Source organism: Canis lupus, chromosome 10 (genome assembly GCF_011100685.1).
Source record: "Canis lupus familiaris isolate Mischka breed German Shepherd chromosome 10, alternate assembly UU_Cfam_GSD_1.0, whole genome shotgun sequence".
Lineage (NCBI taxonomy): Eukaryota > Metazoa > Chordata > Mammalia > Carnivora > Canidae > Canis > Canis lupus.
Genome location: NC_049231.1, coordinates 39,623,094 through 39,636,286, shown reverse-complemented (window position 1 = coordinate 39,636,286; position 13,193 = coordinate 39,623,094). Strand labels below are relative to the sequence as shown.

Below are 13,193 nucleotides of genomic sequence, written 5' to 3'. Positions count from 1 at the left end.
TAAAAAAACCTCACCCAACAAAAGAGGGCCTCACAATATGCTTAATTTGGTCTCTTTCAGATTCCAATATCACTTGTCTGTCCTCCTCCCCCTTCAAAAACAGGATAAACAATGATGTCCTATTTCTGAAGACAATTGTTAAACTCAGAAATGTGCAGTATGTAAGTGTGTCAAATCCACACACTGTACACCTGAACTTACACAATGTTATAAGCCAGTTATATCTCCATGAGGCTGGGGAAAAATAAAACCTGAGAAAGAACACCCAGTAATAACTGCATTGACATCTGCAAGTCTGGGAACTATATCATTTCCTTCCTGAAAGAACCTGCTTGTGAATAGTTATTTCAAAAGGAGTCAGGATATTGCTCTTTAAGAGGCAAAATCTCACTCAGAAAAATTAATATTTGAAGGAAATGATGGATCTTAAATCCAGCCTTCACTGGCTTGAGAAAAAACAGGTAGCTTTAATGGTCTACAAAGTTTTATAAATTAAAATGTGCCGGGTTCCTTCTTCACTGTCTCTAAACCAGGAGTAGAAATTCCAAAGGCCAGGATACAGAAGCTCTCAAAAGTCCCACCATGATAACAACTCCTACACCCCCCAGAAACGGCAAAGTTCAGTATCTCTGGGGAGACTCCCTTTTCAACAACCTTACCCACACCCCCAAACTACAAATATTGAGAGGATGACAGTGCCTCTAAACTCAAAACCAGCATTTCCCAGCCTGTTTGGAATTGACAGCATATTGCTTACGAAATCCTCTTCCAACTTAATGCTTAAAACTACTGGCTTGTACTTATTTTTTTTAAGGAGTCTCTGCAATCAACATGGAGCCCGAACTCACAACCTCAACATCAAGAGTCACATGCTCTACTGGCTGAGCCAGGCAGGCGCCCCTGTACTTATTATTTTTCCTGATTTCAAATATTATATGATTAAAGAAATTCTTTTGTGATTTTTTTTTAAATATCCTCTGTGCTGCATTTTTCATCAATGTGAATGCAATTTTTTCTTTTATAACCAGTCTCCATCCCCACTGCTAGGACCATTATAGGCTGTGCCAGCTGTAGGAATTCTTACCTTTTCACAGTCTTTTGTCTATAAAGCACTAAAAGATGATCTTAAACAGCAATCGGGTGCACTCCCCCTCCTCCCACACACACAGACACCTCTCATTAAAACTTTTCAATAGGCAGTGGTACCCCAGCCTCCAGCCATGCTGCCGATAGGAATTGTGTCTGTCTGTCGTCCACTCTCATTCTTGTCTCCCGTTCCTTGTGCTTATAAAGTTCTTCCTTATCTGGGGCCTTTGCACATGCTCCCATCCACTCAGAAGGCTGCGCCCCCCACTTTCTGCATGCCCAGCTTCCTGTCTTCCTTTTGGGCTCCACCGAAACACTCCCTCCAAGGGGTGGCTTCCCCAGACCATGCTGTCTGGGGTGGCTTTCTCTTGCCCACTCACCTGTATTCCAAACCCAAGTGTATGTCCTTCACAACAAATATTCCATCTGTAGGTGTTTTCATTTTACACCCGTCTATGTGCTTTGTCTCTCTTCCCTGCTAGAATGGAGGCTCCCACATGACAGGAACACGACTCTTTTGCTACTTGAGCATTGCTGGTAGAGAATTGGTGCTCAGTAATATTTGTGAGAGGAAGGAAAGAAGGAAAAAAAGGAGGAAAGACAAGATATTGACTTGAAATCATTTCCCTGCACTCTAGCCCCAAAATGTTCTATATTATTCAGGGTGAAAAACCTTAGTTCTTCTGTTAAACAGACCCCTGAATACAATGGCTCCTAGGATCGAACTGTATTCTCTTTCACGTTCTGGAGTTGGACAGTCCAGGCTGACAGGATGTTCTGTTTCACACAGTGACGAAGAGATCCAGATTTTTTCCTTTTTTTGTCCCAATCCCACAGGGCCCTGAGCATCTGCTTGGTTTAACGGGGTTGCCAGCACATCCAGGTTCCAGCCCATGGGAAGGGAGAGAGAGAGGAAGCCCAAGAAGAGCCAGTTGCAATGAAGACGTGAAACAAGTTGTGCACATCGCTTCTGCTCACATTTCATAGGCAATAAGTTAGTCTTAAGACCAGAAAGGAAGGTTGAGAAGTAGAGACTCTAGCTGAATGACTTCCATGTCCAGGGAGAAAAGAACAGATTTAGGGAAAAGAGCCATCTGCCACATGTTCTTCGACTCTTTTCTGAGTAGAAAACTTTCTGGGGCCTATCCCCGGGTAGCAGAACCTGTGGGTAGCCTGCCTTTGATTGGAGGAAGGAGAGCTCAGCCCCATCCCCCAGGACCCCCACTGCCACGAGGGAGCTGGTGGAGGGGGTGGCAGGCGTTGCAGCCACCTTGAGCACTGAGATGCCAACATGCTCAATCCTTCCCTTCTTCTTTGACTCCGAAACTCAGCGAACATCCAGATGGGTTTTTGTTTTCAAAAACAAAAATTTCCCATCCATTTCCTCACTCCCTGTGCCAGAAGATGCAAAATGCAATTGACCAGAGTACCTGCTGCTCTAACAGGAAGCAAGGGAAATAAAATAGGCAGACCTCTTTGGTGTCCCTGGGACAATTCTAGTGTGGCAGCTTCCTTCAATGTAATTTTGAGTAAATCATTTAATATCCGTAAGACTCATTTTGCTCATGTCCAAAAGGGGAGCTATAATACCTTGTCATGTGGTTATTGTTAGAATTAGCTCATGAATGTAAAGATTTTAGTTCTTCTTAAGAAATATCTGGCACCCGGGTGTTTATTTGTCCTTCATTCATTGGCTTTTCTCTTGCTAAATCTCAGCCTGATAAACTATCTCTCTTCCTCAACGGATACCTCGGGCCCACAGCCTTAACAGTCCAGTACACTTTGTCTCTCGTTCTCTCTCAATTCCTGTCCCACGCTTATTCACATTTTTTATTTAATGCCTTGTGCTATCCACTGATTGTTTCATCAGTATTTGTCCAGTCTCGCTGGCTGGATTGCAAGCTCCCTGAAAGCGGTAGATCCCAATGTAAGTTCCCGCAGCTCATGACATCTAACACAATGAGGGGATCACATAACACCAGTCACACAAACACTCAACAAACGCTCCACTGGGTTGCCGAAATAAAGATACCAGCAGATTGACGCTAGATCTACATGACCTTAGAAAAATAAATTAATTCAGCATATTAGTCCCAAATGTTAGTTGATTCGGGATTTCTTTTTCAAATAGTAAAACGTTCTGCTTCTGTGAACTGAATGACTAACTTAGTATCCTTGTGTGGAAGAAGCTGAAAGTGTTGCCGAAAATTTTATTGCACCCTGAAACTTCTGGTAACTCAGGATGCTGCCTTCTGGGTGGTGTTTATTCTCTGCCACAAACACCTGAATTACTGAAATTGAAATCCATCCAGATTCTGTTTGGGGTTCCAGCATTTTGTGGACTGGCACATGTGCCTGACAAAAATCTGGGGAATGCTTGGCCTTTCATTCCTCTGAGAATTATGCCATTTTCCAAGAAAAGCTAAATAGCTCATTCATGTTTCACCCTCTGTTCTTCCAGGCTGGTTTCCTGAGGATATTTTTTAGCCAGACTGGTGTGTGTGTGTGTGTGTGTGTGCACGCGCGCGCACACGCATGTTTTAAATAGGCTGCTAGAAACTGGGAATTTTAAACTAAAACTTATATTGAATGATTCTTGAGTACATTATCAGATGAAGAATATTATCCTTATTTCATCTATTTTAGACTTTTAAAAAAAGGGAACATATGAATGGCATTCAATCAGTGGCTTTTGTTGACGAATTCCCCCAGAGTATAACTTAAATCCACATGAAATCTCTCAGTACTGTTTCTGAGGGAAGCTAACTAATAAGTACCATCAGGTAACAAAGCTGTTATGCTTTTCTTTCTGCATCACGTTTATCAAGAGAAGCAGGGAACTTCTTATTTCAAGGGCTTTTTGTACAAGGAAACCTAATGTGGCCTTAACACGCACTGAAGTCTCTAGGGGGAGAAGTTACGAAGGAGCAAAGCTCCCTGACCGGACAGCATCCTTCAGGGTTTTCCAGCAGGACCGTGATAAGTATATAAACCACCCACAAATGTGGGGCACACTCCAGGCCATCTGAAGCCCTGGACCCTGTTTTCAAGAAGAGGAGGTGCCATGAACTGTGAAACACGGAGCCCAGACTCACTCCCCAAACCTGAGCAATAAGCTTAAATGCAGACAAGGAAAATACTTGGTTTGGCTGAAGTGGACAGTTCAGACCAGTGTGAACTGGGCTGGCCAAAGAGTCCAAAAATCTATAAAAGTTCTTTAGAAAACAAAAAGGCATTGGTCAACAGAGGTGGCCTGGCAGTGTGTAAATGTGTTCCCCTCAAAGCTAAAGTTGAAGCGTCCCTGAGTGCATCCAAAATGTTTGTTATACCTCCATATAAGACTAAGGTGAATTTTCCTAACTTCTCGGTTTTGTCTTCTCTAGGGTCAGCGTGAGCTTTTTCCCTAATTAGGAAATTTCATTAAACTACAAGCTTTAAATATATATGTATTATATATATTTATATATGTATTTCCTTCCTCAATATGATGAAACCAGCAAGGCCTTCTAAGAGGACTCCCGGAGGAGCTCTTTATCACAGAGGAATAAAAGTACGTGGTAGGCAAGGGCACAGAGCAAAGGGTAGGGCTGTCGGGGATTCAAGGACCCCATCGCAGGGACCTATACTTTCCTGTAGGTTCTCAGGGGCTTGCTGAACTGGTCTAAGAGTGAGCGGGTCCCTGTGGCCCCCTCACACTACAGGCGGTGCTGAGTCATAGGGGAGCAACACAACCCGAAGTCTGAGGACATTTAGTCCAAAAGTGTGCAGGTGACAGCAAGCAATATAGCTGATGAATGGTATTGTTCCACGGCATTGTCTTCTAACCTACCCTGGCAGTCAGGGTCCCGGAGAGAAACAGAGGGCTCATTCAAATGGGGGCCTCTGGAGAGGCTACTGAAGGGTCTGTTTACAGAGGTGGCATTTGGGTCAAGAAAACCAAACCTTGGTGAGCAGATATCACCCCTGGGCTTGAAGCAGCACTGGGGAGGGGTGACTCCCACCAGACAGAAAAAATGATTGTGTCATTCTCGGGCCAGGAGGGGGCCTGAGTGGCCATCAGTACCCTGACCTCACTCTCCTGTGCCTCAGTTTCCAGCTCCTGAACCCGCCAGACTGTGGGGGCAAAGAAGCCACTGATGCCACCTTCAGTGACCTACTTTCCCAGGACTCTCCACAGAGCAGGGTGGGAAAGGGGAGAGAAGGGGTCTAGAGGGCAGATGGGAAAAGTCTAACCCACATACTAGCTACTTTATTTTTAAATACTCATTTCCTACCTTCGACCTCCCCCCACTAGAATGTAAGCTCCCAGAGGGCAGGGATTTTAGCCGGTCTGTCCTCTCCCAAGTACCTGCACACAACTCAGGCACTCAGAGAGTATTTGTTGAATGGCTGAATAGAAGCAAAGAAGAAAAACCATCTGCCCAGTATTTAACAGCAAGTAAGTAATAAGACAAGCAGCATTTTATATAAGGTAAAAATAGTTCTTAACGGGGTGTTTCCCTACGGTAAACTGGTTCTTATTTTGGCCATTCTGCCCAAAGCAAAATATAGCCAACATACATAAGAAGGAAAATATGGTGGGGTATAAGATTTGCTGAAAAGATTATATTTATGCTTTGCTTGGAGTGAAGAAAAGTTTTGGGAAGCGGACCGAAGAATTTTAAATTGCCTTAAAGAAACACAAGAAATACATCTTTCCCCTAACTTTCAGACCTGTGGTCTAGGAAAGAGGGGACAGTTGCCAGAATTCTTAAAGAAACTCAGTGTTAAACAGTGAAAAGATGTCAGGTTGTGGGTTTCTTTGCCACGGGAGGCTTTAGAGACCAACATTGTCTGGATTTGATGACAGGTAATGACATTAACTAATTACAAAACTAATCACATTTGGAGCGGTGGAAGCTGAGATCATGATAAGCATAATCAAATCCCTGACTTCAGGGCTTCGGGAATCAGAGGATAAGTTTTCTCCCCTCGCAAAGCTTGACCAGATGCCTCTTGGAGGAGGCCTTTGTCTGAGTATTTTGGAAGATACTGATGTGAGTCGGAACCAGTATTCTGGATCACAAAGCCCCAGTGGCTCAACTGGTACTAAGCGAGCACACTACAGGGATGCCGTGTGTGTCCCCACTGGCTGAAGGGGGGACTTGTCCACCCCGTCATTGTCAGGAGCTCCATCAAGGTAAGGGGATGACCGGTTGGGTCACGGTGGACAAATTCCAATCCGTGGGAGTCCTGGTGTCTTCCTCCACAAAGCAGAGGTTAAAATAGCAATCACCTTTGCCTCTGCAAATTGCCATGAGAATCCAGCAAAAGAGTTTACTCTGCCGATTATAAGCTGTTTTAAACATAACAAGTATTGCTAGCATTAATCCAAATTACGGGCCTGAATCTCTATAATGTGAATATCTCAATCATCAGTAAGGTGGAGAATCTTTCAAATAAAGAAGCGGACCGCCTTCTGGTGGCAGGAAGGCCTCCACCGCTCTCTCGCGCCCCTTTTGCTCTCTCTGGCCCCGTGGGAGGAAAGGGAAGAGGCGGGCCTCCATCAAAGCATTTCCAGCCCTCTAAGGAGACAACAGAGCAGTGGCCCTGGTCATTCTTCTCATCTGGTAACATTCCTTAAGCCCCAGTGTAAAACTTGAAAGGAAATGAAATCCTAAATGCAAACACTATCTCTCCGTCTCCTGGAAAACGTTCTACCTCTACGTTCCCTCTCCTACCAATTCACTCACCCTCAGTTAAAGCCGCCCTTTGAGTTAAACCTCACTTTTCAGAAACCAAGACATCACTTAAGAAAGAGAAAAACATTAAGAGATCCAGATTTCAATTAACTTTGCCATTGATTTTTGCATAATTCTGGGGGAGGCATTATTCTTTTGGTAAAGCAGGGGCAAAGAACTCTGAGATGAATGGAGGCTCTGATGACACCAGCAGACTAAAACACACGAAGTCCCGATCCCCAGGCCCGGCTGACCAGCAAAAATATTCAGAAAATGGCCTAGAAGAGAGACCTGCCGAGTTGCCCATAACAATGGAGACTCTGACACTCTGGTAAAAAGCCTTCAGCAAATAGCCTTTCCTTGCACATTTCCATTTTCATGTAATTTATGTTTGATGTTCCCACAACAGTGCGATTTTTCTAACCAATCAATAAAACAGATGATCCAACCTTGCTCTTTTCAAAGCTGCAACTGTTTGGTAATTGTGGAATACACACCGATCATAACAGGAGACCACTGGGTTCACACTGCTCACACCTGTGAACACACATGTGCACGCGCTACATAAATACAATAGAGTAAACCACTGATACAGATATAATTTTTAATGTGTTGTGTCATTGAATGTCTATCAGAGGAAAAAAGCCTGTGAAAATAGATTTAAAACAACAGGCAGTTTAATCAGATAAGTACACAGCATTTATCTCTGTCCTCTAGAAATATGATTTCGGCATAATGAATGAAGGGAAGGAGCTCATTGGAATACAGTCCTTCTGAGCAACAGAGTGAAACCAAATATCATGGAGAACATCATTCCCAGGGGGGCACTAGGGGGGGTTTGCTGGGATGAGGAGCAAGGCATCATCATCAGCCAAAGCAGGGAAACTGTTAGACTTGAGCAAAGGAAATACGGTGTAACCATAAATGATGCAATTAGGAATTTCATTTTTAAAGGTTTATTCCAACTCTACTTGACTTTCCAATGGGGAGTTCAAGCCTGCGATAGAACTCGGCAATCTCTGGAAGCCCCTACAGGAGTAGAACAGAAAGTTCTCTGCTACCTTTCTTGGGGCACCCGGGAGCCTCAGGCAGTTGAGCATCTATCTGACTCCTGATTTTGGCGCAAGTCATGATCTCAGGGTCTGGAGACTGAGCCCCACGTTGGGCTCTGTGCTCAGCAGGGAATCTGTTTGGGGTTCTCTCTCCCCCTCTGCTCCTGCTGCATGCATGAAGAAGAAAAAGAAGAAGAGGAGGAGGAAGAAGGAAGAAAGAAGAAGAAGAAGAAGGAGGAGGAGGAGGAGGAGGAGGAGGAGGAGGAGGAGGAGGAGGAAGAAAGAAGAAGAAAAGAGAATCACCGTTCCAGGAAGTACAAGGGAGTGAACTGAAGCAAACGTCCTCCTCTCAAACAGAAGGCAGAGCATTCTATTCAGTAGCCACGTAGGCAGAGCTATAAACGTGAACTTGCTGCTCTCTGCTCTTGTCGGAAGGAAAGCATTAGATTTACATCTGATGATGTGGCTCTTCCCTAGGGATGCTGAGGGAACGAGGGGGCTTCAGGTGAGGAAGCCCGAGCCCAGGGCAGGGCAGATGGCAGCCCAGCAAGCTGATGCTCAGGGACTCACTGACTGTGTGCTATGCACCAGCCCGGTTCCCAGGGCTTCACCCCTCACCCAACCCTGTGAGCAGGTCCTGTCACCCACTGAGTTTTACAGATGATGCAGGGATACCTGAAGTGACTTGCCCAAGGTCACATGGTTACTAGGTGCTGGAGAAGCGCTCAACCAGCCAGCCAGCTCTGAGCGAACCGAGTAACCTGCAGTGCTGCTGCTGCTCAAATGAGCTGCATTTAATTGAATGGAAAGTTGGAAAAGTGGCAGCCTTGAAAGGAGGCAGGAAACGATTTGGCTTAATTATAATCATCTCCAAAATCAAAACCGATTTGCTGAATTCTCCCCCTCCACCTCACAAGCCGTGCTCGGCAACACTTCCATGAGGACAGAGAGACGACAACACAGTCTCTCTGTAGCCCCTGCCTGAACCTCCAGGCTGAATCCACCTGCCAGGTGGAACCGGACCCAGCACTAAGAAGCACTTCAGAGACTGTGCGAGATAACCAGGGGCCCATCACAGACGTCAGCTCGAGATGCCGGGAACTCTGAACCCCACCACTCAGCCTTGTGTCACCCTATCCTGGGCCCCCCTGGAGGAGCGGAGGCAGGCTGACCCCAGGGCTCACCCAGTGTGACTCATCCATTTCAACCTTGCAGAGGGTTGCTACACCTTATCACAGGGCTGGTGCTAATCTCCATCCACAACTCAGGCATTAAAAAGATAAGTTTTTAATAACTTAATATCATGTCTATTTGGAGGCCTCATTCTTCCAAAGTGGCAGAAACTGAGTGATGGGATGTCCCCTTCACCTAAACCATGGCCACATTCTGGGGATTCTCAGTTCTAAGATGTGGTAGGGGAGAGGCTGGCAGTGTCTGATGGCAGGCGTCTATGCAGGCAGCCTCTGATTCTCTGATATGTCAGTCAGTCCCCCTTCCTCATCCTCACACATCTTTGGCCCAAGCTGTTCTGGACACCCTTGTGTTCCACCCTCCCAGCGCCTTTCAGGTGTCCAAGAGACCAAGGACAGATCTTCTCCTCCATGCCCCTTCCCCCACCATCATGGGTGCTAAATGTCCCCCAAGACTTGTTCTCTCCACTCTTTAGCTGGGCCTTATAGGTTTCTGCTCCCCCAAGGCTGTAGCAAAACAAAACAATATGCAGGGTAAGCCTTACATCTAGAAGGACTTCACAGAAACCCAACAACAGAGGCATGGCCAAATAGAAATTTATTGTCAGACACAACAAAACAATTGGGCTCAAAGGTGCAGTCAAGGAATGGGGGCAGGCTCTTGCTAGCCTCCAGCTGGGCCCTTGTTTCACAATGGCAGCTGTCCCCTGGGCATCACACGCCGGGTGAGCAGGACAAAGTCCTCCAGGAAAGAAGTGGCTACAATAGACTGTGGCCCGTGTTTCACACTGAGCAAGGGAGGCATCTGCCCATTCCAATCTGCAGCATGGTGGGAAGGTGAGCTTTTGGTGTCCTCCATTACAGGAGAAGCCAGTTAGGAGGAGCTTGAGGGTGTCAGCCCAAAGAATCCACCACGACCAGGGAAGACTCGTTTTTTCACTGTCGCTTCCCTCCTGCCGAAACAAGTAGGCACTGGCCTCATTGCTTGGATGATGTAAAAGTGAAAAGAAAAATACTAGTGGCCAAAGGTTGCTAATGCTTTAGAAGCTATTTCCCACCTCATTGGTTAAAGAGTACTTGGGTCTGGGTAGATGCCCAGAGGAAGTTCAATGCTACCGGCTCCCCTGCAGGACCGATTTGGTGACCTAGACATCTGAGACCTTCATTCAAACCCCTGCACTCCCAGGCTGCATGATGTCAGCCACAGCCTCTGTGCCTCCAACCCCACCCTGGCCTGGTGCAAGAGACACAGAAGGCACTTGGTGAATGGATATTGGGTAAAGAAAGGCTCAAGTCTGTGAACTGGGAAGGCTGGGTCAGAATGTGGCAGGGGTGATTCCTAAGACGTAGGATACAAGACCCAGTCGCTGAGGGAGAACCACAGAGGCTGAGCTATTTAACGCCAGCTGCTACCCAGCTCCTTCCGGTGGTCTGGAAGGGTCAGTTCAGGGCTCAGTGCACCTGTAGAGGCCGAAGGACCCCCTCCCTCTCGAGTACAGCTTCAAAATCATTTTAACCACTACACAGAACAGCTGACCCTCCTGAGTCTCAACCTTAGGTCTGCTACACTACAACTTCAGGAAAGTTCTTTTGAACCAAATCTTCACCGTCTATCAGTAAAACAAAGACTGTAGGGTTACTGTGAAGATGGCAGGTAATGGATGTAAAGCCCCTGTCCGCTGGCCTTCTTAACCCATGGTAATAGCTCTTCTTGCAGAAGATGCTGGAGTCTTGGATTGCACCAGGAGCAGAACTCTACCTGCCCACCCGGGGCAGATCTCCTCCAGGCCAGGAGGTGCTCCAGAATTGGGTTTGGTGGGTTGGCTGTTGAGGAAGAAGGATGGTGTGAGGCAGGTTGGCTAACAACACCCTCCATTCTCGCATGGCCAAGTGGTATGGACCTGTAGGAATTCTCACCTGACCTCAATTCTGCATAAAACTGTGGATACTCAGGTGCCATGTGATCTCTAACACAGTAACACCACTTGCAAACTGATTAATTCTTTGGAGCTCTTGGGCCCCCTTAGGACTAACACGTGCTTCCACCCAGTCATCCATACACAAGTGTAAGAAGTGCTATAATCAACGCTGTTTGGTACAACTAAAAATGATATGCTTGGCAAAAAATAAAATAAAATAAAATAATAAAATATAAAATAAAATAAAATAAAATAAAATAAAATAAAATAAAATAAAATAAAATAAAATAAAATCAATCTCTGGCTATGTTAAGTAACATAAGAACCAAGGAGGAAAGACCCATAACCAGAGGAGGGCTGGGTGTGGCCACCAGCCACAGAGAGAAAGCCAGAGTCGAGGAAACAGGACGTGCTCTGCTTGGCAGAGGGGAAAAGGTAAAAACTGTCTTCAGATATTTGGAGAGAGCTTTCATGGGCAAGAATGAGCTTTATTGTATGTGCCTCAAGAAGTAAAACGAGAGCCCCTCGTGGAGTAGTCCATGAAGGCGTGCTTTGACTCAACTGAAGGAAAGGATTTCAGTCACTGCATTTGAAGATGAGACGGGCAACCCTGAGTGGACAGTGAGCTTCAGAAGCTAACGGTCTTTAAGACTGGAGGATGAGTGCTTGCTGAGGAGATCACACCAGACCTGCCTCGTGGGGGCTATGGTGAGAATCAAGATCATTATTTCCAACCCCCCTATATGCCACCTCTCAGGTGGTGACTCAGGTGGTGACAGGCTCTGGCCTGTCAGCAGCTTGCTTCCCCCAAGCTTCCAGGCTATAGACTTTATTATGCACAACCCAATGGAGCCCCTCTCATGCCCACTTAGCTGGAAGGAAGCTGGCCCTGCCCTCCCTTCCTGGAGCTTCCCCATTACCCCTGAAACATGAGACACTCCAGTGAAACTCCATACCCAACTGTGATCAACCCAGAGGTAAGAGGGGAAAGTAGAGCGACGTTAATATCATGAGAAAAACTATTCACCAATCAGAAGTGGCAAACAAATTCTATATTTGCTTATTGCCATCCTTTCTCTATTAATCTATCCTGAAATCTAACCAATTCTGCTCTGGGAGGACAGTCTCTGTATTCGTTTCCCATGGCTGCTATCACAAATCACCACAAACTTGGTGACTGAAAACAACAGAGATGTATTACTGCAGAAGTCTGCAGGCAGCATGGTGGAGGTGCCAGGGAAGGCTCCCATCCTCACCTCTTCCAGCTTCCAGTGACAGCCCACATTCCTTAGCTTGTGACCACATGACTCCAAATTCTACCTCCATTGTCCCCCTGCCCTCTCTTGTGTCACTCCACCTCCATCCATGCCTCCATCTTCTAAAGACATCTGCAACTGGATTTCGAACCTACCCAGATAATCCCAGGCCATCTCTCCATCCCAAGATCCTTAATCACATCTGCAAAGACTTTGGCACAGAAGCTTGCATACTCAGGTTCTAGGAATTAAGATGCAGACGATTTTTTGGAGGGCTGGTGTCTAGCCTACCACCATCCCAAGGACAGAGCAGTCGCTTACGACTCACGCCAAGTTGGGGCCACATCGATAACGCACCATTGTTATTTGCTCCTTTGGCCTCAGCCTGACCATCATTCTCCCCAACTCCCTACTCTGGGACTGAACTCCGCAAAAGAGACAGCGCCTGAGCTTTTCCTACAGTTCTCCTTTCTAGGAAACCCAAAGTAATACCTGTAAGCCATCGAGAACACTGCCCACAGTAGTGGCAGTAACAGTGGCTGGAATAATGCAATAAGTTCCCAGAGTTTTCAAGGAGATTTCACTTTTTTTTTTTCCCAGAGCATTGTCTAATCACTTAAAAATAGGCTCTCCACTGAGGAAATGGAGGTCATCTATTTCGGTGAAATTTTACACTGTGTTGAAAGATTTATTTCCCCTCTACAAAACATTTCCAGCACGGTGACAAGGCTTCAGGAGAATACCTGCTAAAAGATTAGAATTAGAAAAGGAAGGGTTTTCCCACAGCAAACAGAAGAAGATTCGCTCAATTACAGGGAAGTTAAATAAATTAGTTAATGCTTACAAATTTCTTACAGATGAAAAGTGTTATCTGTATCACCGCTAAGACCTGCTGTGAATAGGCTTTCTCGGTGCTAAACCAAATTATGTTTCTTAAAACAGCAGCGTCCTGGGTCCTGGGAATATCCGA

At 45.9% G+C, this 13,193-nt stretch overlaps 1 long non-coding RNA gene across 23 annotated transcripts in view; it reads right to left on the bottom strand.

Moving 5' to 3' along the window:
• The window catches only part of LOC119873653, a 111,863-nt gene that overhangs the window by 44,873 nt on the left and 53,797 nt on the right, over window positions 1-13,193 (bottom strand). For 3 of the 23 annotated variants that reach the window (XR_005365747.1, XR_005365748.1, XR_005365753.1), the window contains exon 9: window positions 9,629-10,872. The exons of 19 other annotated variants lie outside the window; for them this stretch is intronic. This is a non-coding gene — a long non-coding RNA (uncharacterized LOC119873653). Of the gene's footprint in view, window positions 1-9,628; window positions 10,873-13,193 lie in introns of those variants that run through there. One more of the 23 variants, XR_005365750.1, reaches the window with a different exon arrangement.